This window comes from Coenobita brevimanus, chromosome 116 (genome assembly GCF_032717465.1).
Source record: "Coenobita brevimanus isolate Jiangsu-jjx chromosome 116, ASM3271746v2, whole genome shotgun sequence".
Lineage (NCBI taxonomy): Eukaryota > Metazoa > Arthropoda > Malacostraca > Decapoda > Coenobitidae > Coenobita > Coenobita brevimanus.
This window is the reverse complement of record NC_137069.1, coordinates 52,031,337-52,038,328: the sequence shown is the minus strand read 5'-3', so window position 1 is coordinate 52,038,328 and position 6,992 is coordinate 52,031,337.

Here is a 6,992-nt window from a genome sequence, read left to right as displayed (position 1 = left end):
ACAGTAGCTTAGCGACTGCGATAATTAAATACGAAAAAAGCATCACTGTAGCAAAGAGATTAACAGAAAAGTCTGACACTTTGAGAAAACGTGGTATAAAAAAATATGCACCTTGAAATAAATTCGACTGTTGGATGCTTTTTCCATTAGGAATATTAACATTTAGCGGAACCTCCATGTACCTTAACTGTCCCATGAAATAATCTCTATTTATTCCCCAGAAGATTTTATTGACCTTAGTTTTTGACGTAGCAAACTAGAGACGGTAGATTTAGCTCTTACTGTTTGGTATTCTCGTCGGTTAAGAAAGCTCCCTAACACCTTTTTCTAAGCGAATTGTTTAGCTTGCTGTTATCTTCTGCGTTCTTTAAATCATTCTAATATCACCATACTCTGCATAAATAAGGCACAAGACGATATCATCCAGCCCAGTCAAAAACAAATAACTATGGATGAGGTGTTAGGGAGCCACCACACCCGACAAAAATACCAACCACTGACTTTCCTCCCTCTGGCTCTCCCACACTAAAATATGGTCACCTGACAGCAGCAGGCATCAAATTACTTCCTCAAGGTTAAACGCTTAATGGCCCACGGGCGGTATACAACCATAAATTGAAGGGTCGTATACTGCTGGCTTTGGAGATTGTAGCCTCCCATCCTCGGTGCACTTTCACACATTGCACCTTGATATTCTCTTGTACGCAGTGTGCACACACTGTCTCGAAACTGAAGCAGTGTGAAATTAATATTGTGTAATAGGCTAAGTATCACAAAGGCAAAAGGACTACGAAGCCTCCTGTGCCATTTAGAATACAACCCTAAGATGTCATCTTCTCCTGTACGTGGGGGGGGGGGAATCCCTTACATTTGTATTACACAAGGTAGCGCCTTTTGCCGCTTAATAACTCCATAGCAGGATTTGATTTGTTTCACCTGATGTCGAGTCATAACATCTTCAGCACCATGAGGCCTTTTGTCATTTTATTCTTGCTATCTTCCGACGATTCTTTTCAGGTCAGGAGATATTTTTCCAAAGGATGGAGCTAGATATATCATTAGCAATCCCACGACTCTTAGGTGGCACTATCGAGCTGAAGAATAATGTCTGTTAGTTGCAAGAATGTAACTGAAATGAAATCTTTGGGCTGACTGGGTTATTCAGTTGAAATATCAAGATGACTAAGTTATATAAGTTAAAAGAACATCATAGTCTGTGGTTTAAGGGAAACGTACTCAGCCCGGATTGATGGTCATGCTCTATGTACAACTTCGTATCTCTCATAGCTGACTAGAGGTCTTCAGTTGTCAAATACAGCCGGTCGATCTCGTATGTTTAAAACAGTCTGATTAAGGTAGCCTAGTCTTGGGCCTGTGTGCATCAAGTGTCTTGTATGGTATTGGTTGTTACGGATTTTTAACCAAACAAAATAATACCATATTACATGGTATATATAATGTATCATTTGATAAAACAATGCAGTTTAATCTGTTAAAGTATTAAACTTTTACAACCTATACCAGATCAGGAAATGACACAGGTGAAATGGGTGCGAGTGGTGAGTGTTTTTCTCAGATAACATACACAGACAGCAGTTGTCAGAAACCGAGAGAGCCAATTTAACTTCTCGGATGATCTGGAAAGGCATTGTGGGGTTGATAAAGCATTTAATCAATGGAGGCTGCTGGTATGTCTTTGAATATGAAAGCACATCACCTAGTGTTTTCGAAAATTACAAGCTTGATATCATTTCGACATTAGACATGGTCTTTGGGGTTTTGTGCAGCTTGTTTTCCATTGATTACAGGAGACAAGTGGCATAGGGAATTAAATGCATTTTTACAACCATTAGCCAGTTCAGCTCCAGTGGAGGAAAACTCTGGGACCACACTGGGTTATGTATGGTTGATGGGGATAAGAGACAGTACCAACTGCACAAATACAAAGAGTACTGCAACAGTTAAGCACGCAACCTACGGTTAAGGTATGTTAATTCGAGTCTTTGCATCAGAAAGATGATATTTATCTTGCCTGCCAACTTCACGTTCACATGCGATTGTATATATTCAGTTTACCATGTCACGCACCTAACGGCAATCACAATAGCAACAGCGATTGCTGAATGTAGTAATTACTCATCCGTCTTTAGTAAACCTAACAATTTAGACCCCTACAGTAACAGCGGCCTGTCAAAGAAGCTGTGTATATGTGTCTGTGCGTTTGCTCGTTTTTTTTTTTTTTTTTTTTTTTTTCATAAGAACAGTAGCAGGTGTCGACCTAATTCTTTTGCGTTAGGTTGAGGTTAGTCCAACGAGTTTCAAAAATATACAAGAAAAAAAAAAAAAAAAGGCTGTCGCCTGCGATGTGACGGCGCAAAATTGTAGGAAATCGCAACAAACGAAAATGCCTGTCTTTGCATTAGATTTTTTTTTTTTTTTTTAAATCTCGGAAATAGAGAACAACATAATTCTTTTTGCATAAGATCGAGGTATGTTAAAAAGGATCAGGGAAATACGAAACAATAATTCTGGCTATCGCGTGCGACACTATGGCGAGAAATTTTCGAAAATCACGACAAGCGAAAATATACAAAAACAATATATTCGTCTCTGTGGTCAAAATTTATCACGGTGGGCTCAGTAACGATATGGAAACAAAGCCCATAGTATTTGCAAACACTTTGTAATGGAAAGGGAATTAGTTAGTCCAGTAATATTTTGCGGGCAAGTACTAGTATATAAGCACTAGTATATATATATATATATATATATATATATATATATATATATATATATATATATATATATATATATATATGGCCTGAACAGAGAAAGTCTGAAAGTAGGACTGAAGACAAGCCGGAGTAAAACTAATGTTTAATCCACAAACACCAAAGAGCGTCATCAGAATAAGCGATGAAATTCTTGAAGAAGTTAAGGAGTACAGCAACTTGGGACAAATACTAAAATTAACAAAAGATCATGATAGCGAAATAAAAAGACGCATTACAAATGGATGGAAAGCTTTCGTTAAACATAGAGACATTATGAAAAGTAGCTTGCCAGTTTGTATGAAACCAAAAATATATAACGAATGTATAATTCCAGCTATGACATATGGTTGTGAGACCTGGAAACTGACAAAATCAATGGAAAATAAATTAATCTGTTCTCAGAGAGCAACGGAAAGGTCAATGTTGGGAATATCTTTAAGAGACAGGAAAAGATCAACTTGGGCGAGAGAGCAGACTAAAGTCAAAGATATTATAGAAGTTAAAAAAGAACAGAAATGGAGGTGGGCAGGCCATATAGAAAGAATAAAGGATAACCGATGGAGCAAGAGGCTGACAGACTGGACACCAAGAGATTTTAAGCGTAGCAGAAAAAGGCCAGATGGAGAGATGAGATAGAGAAATTTGCAGGGAAAACGTGGCAAAGATAGGCTCAGTCAAGGAATTCGTGGAAAAGGCTGGGGGAGACCTTTGTTCGGCAGTGGACTAGTTATGGTTGATGACGATATACGAGTATATATATATATATATATATATATATATATATATATATATATATATGTTTAAATAAGGAGAGAGAGAGAGAGAGAGAGAGAGAGAGAGAGAGAGAGAGAGAGAGAGAGAGAGAGAGAGAGAGAGAGATATTCCAGTGTAATACGGCCACTACAGCTGTAGTCGGACTGGGGTCTGTTCGACTGACTGGCCAGCATCTCGCCCATTAATATACTCACTCACTCATTTACTAATACACTCATTCACATATTCCCTTACTAAATTCATCACTTTTTCTTATTCACCTACTCACTCAGGCATTCACTCACTCACCTACTTACATACCCACTGACTCATCACTTGTTCACCCATTCTCTCACTCACTCACTTTCGCGTCATATATTCGCTCATTTATTCAGTCATTTGCTCACTTCATCATTTATTCATATTCACTTTCCCACTCCATTATTCACTCACTCACTCACTCACTTATTCGCTTTCTCACTCACGGTAAACAATACGGCATCTCACACCGCTAAACTCCTTGGTGCCATATTACCTTCTTCATTGTGATGACATAGGTTTGCTCAGTCTCTGCTACAGCCAGATTTGCTTATTCACCTGTGAGGAAATATCATATGCGATTTTTACATACTCCTACCAGCGGCCATTAATTTTATACAGCGTAGGGAAAACCGCTCATGGTAAATGGTATAAAATGGTATATTAAGAGTTATATAGAATCTCTAAGGAATGGTGACGGAGGTTGAGTGCAAAATCGCTGTTGAAGAGGTTCCTGGTGACTCTTGCACCCACGAGAATTTGGTGTTCCCTCAGGTAGATCAGCTGCAAGACGGCCCAGTGACTCTCACGCCCCCGGCACCTCACTCACACACACACACACACACACACACACACACACACACACACACACACACACACACACACACACACACACACACACACACACACACACACACACACACACATATCTAACCAATCACTAACACACTCGTTTACTTTCACATTATACACATCCAAACATTTATTTTCTCACAAACACGCTCCCTCACTCACTCACTCACCAACATACTCGCCCACTCAATCTTCCACCCAATCGCTCACATGCTACTCACACACACTCATCCTCTATCTCACATATTCATTTATTCTCACTCATGCCCTCACTCAATCACTCACTCAGGCTAAACAGACAGGTGTGGTGAAGCAATCGGAAAAATTGATGAGAAGCTACTTACTTGCCCCACCAAGAGATACACCCCCAGGCGATTGACATTTATCATATTCTGCTTGGATGGACAGAAACACAACCCCGTATGTATTATTTCTCTTTGGCTGGCGTGGATTTGTAAGATTATTTGCACGAGTGTGTGTGTCGGGAAGGATTGTGAAAGTGTGGGGTGGGAGGGTTTTATGAGTGGGTGGGGCAGCCATGTGTGTGTGTGTGTGTGTGTATGTGTGTGTGAGAGAGAGAGAGAGAGAGAGAGAGAGAGAGAGAGAGAGAGAGAGAGAGAGAGAGAGAGAGAGAGAGAACAATATACCTCAAGCAGTTTGTATACAATATTAACAGACGATCGTGGAGTGACTGAGGGTCAGAAAATGGGATGACGTGTGTGTGTGTGTGTGTGTGTGTGTGTGTGTGTGTGTGTGTGTGTGTGTGTGTGTGTGTGTGTGTGTATGTATGTATGTGTGTGTGTGTGTGTGTGGGCGAGTGTATGTCTTTACAGCATAAACAGCTATCTTATTTAACCAAAGTCGAAGGACCGGTTGTCGGTGATAACGAAAAGGCTTCTTCTTCTTCTTCTTTTTTTTTTAACACGAAGTTAAGAGTGAGAGCAGTGGAAATGAGAAATTTGAGAGGAGCCTGTGGAGTCACATGGAGAGACAGACTGACAGATGAGGATGTGAAGGAGCGTTGTGGTATGGATGTGGATGTGATAGAAAGCGTTAGGAGAAACACACTGAGGTGATTTGGCCATGTGGAGAGGATGGAGAGTGAGAGACTCACGAGGAGAGTGTATGTGAGTGAGGTGGAGGGGGAGGCCAAGGATGAGATGGAGGGATGGAGTGGGGAGGTATATGAGAGAGGGGGGTGTGAGTTGGGAGCAGGGCGGTGAAATGGCGGGTGACAGGGCGAAGTAGAGGCGATTTGTTTGTGGCCATCCCGTATGGGATTAAGGCGTCTAGCAATAAATAGATAGATAGATAGAAATATCAAGATCGCAGGGCTAGAACAAAGCTTGACCTATCAAAATCAAGATAAAGTTTTCAATCCAATTTAGGCCAAACTCCAAGGAACGGTGGAGGAAGTGATTCAGTCTGAGAACAGTGAAACGTCCAGGTCACAAGACAAGGTCAAATTTGCCCCGTGTGTGTGCATGGAAAAGAAAAAATCAGTTTCTATCAGATTTTAGCCAATCTTGGTGGGTATGTTGAGGGTCAGTTCTCTATTTTTTTTTTTTTTTTTTAGAATAATTGGTCAAGATGCAAGGTCGCCTGGCAAGGCCAACATAAGCAGTTTTATGTTTGTTATATTCAGTTTGCACCAAACTTTGTGGAAAGATTAAAAGTGATGCAAGAATGAAAAGATTCGATTATGAGAACATTCAGTTACGGGTCAAGGTAGCAGGGAAACTTGAAGTTTTGATCTGATATGAACCAAGCATGGTGGAAGTGTTAAGGGTCAGACAAGAGCAGAGAGATTGACTTTTGAGAAAAATCAGGCAAATATAAATATCACAGGACAAGATTAAATTTCAGTTCTTTTGCCTTTGTATGAAAAAGAAAAAATGACATCGATCAAACTTGGTAAATCACCCAAGAAGCTGACTGTGTGTGTGTGTGTGTGTGTGTGTGTGTGTGTGTGTGTGTGTGTGTGTGTGTGTGTGTGTGTGTGTGTTTAGAACAATGGAATGAAGGCCAAGTTCACAATTTCGTCCCGTGTGTCTGAGTTTGAACAAAATAACTAAAGCAGTTTTTATTTGAATTCCGTCAACCTTGGTGGACGAGTTGGGGATCAGCTAAGGAAATGATTAATTTTTCAGAGCAATAGGTCAAATGGCAAGGTCAGCACAAAAAAAGATTACGAAAGTATTTGATGCAAACAAATCTTTGTGGAAGGGTTTGGGTTAGAGCACTGATAAAGAGTTTCGATTTAAAGAACAATTAGGCAAAGGTCAGGTTCAAATTGTAGAATGAACTAAGTTAGTTATAATTTTATTTCAAGGCTGCTGGAAGGGTTAAGGGTTAGGCATCAACGAAAAAATAGATTTTGAAAGTAATGTCTCGAACGTCAAGGTCACAAGAGTGTAAATTATTTGGCATTTATAACAGCTGGTGGTTGCAGGTGTTGCATTCTTTGAGTGCCCCTTCTTGTAGTTTTTGCCGTTATTTCTACTTAACGGCATAGCTACGACGAATATTGAGATACAGACACTTCCTCACCAAGGCATTGTAGTGCTCCTTCGA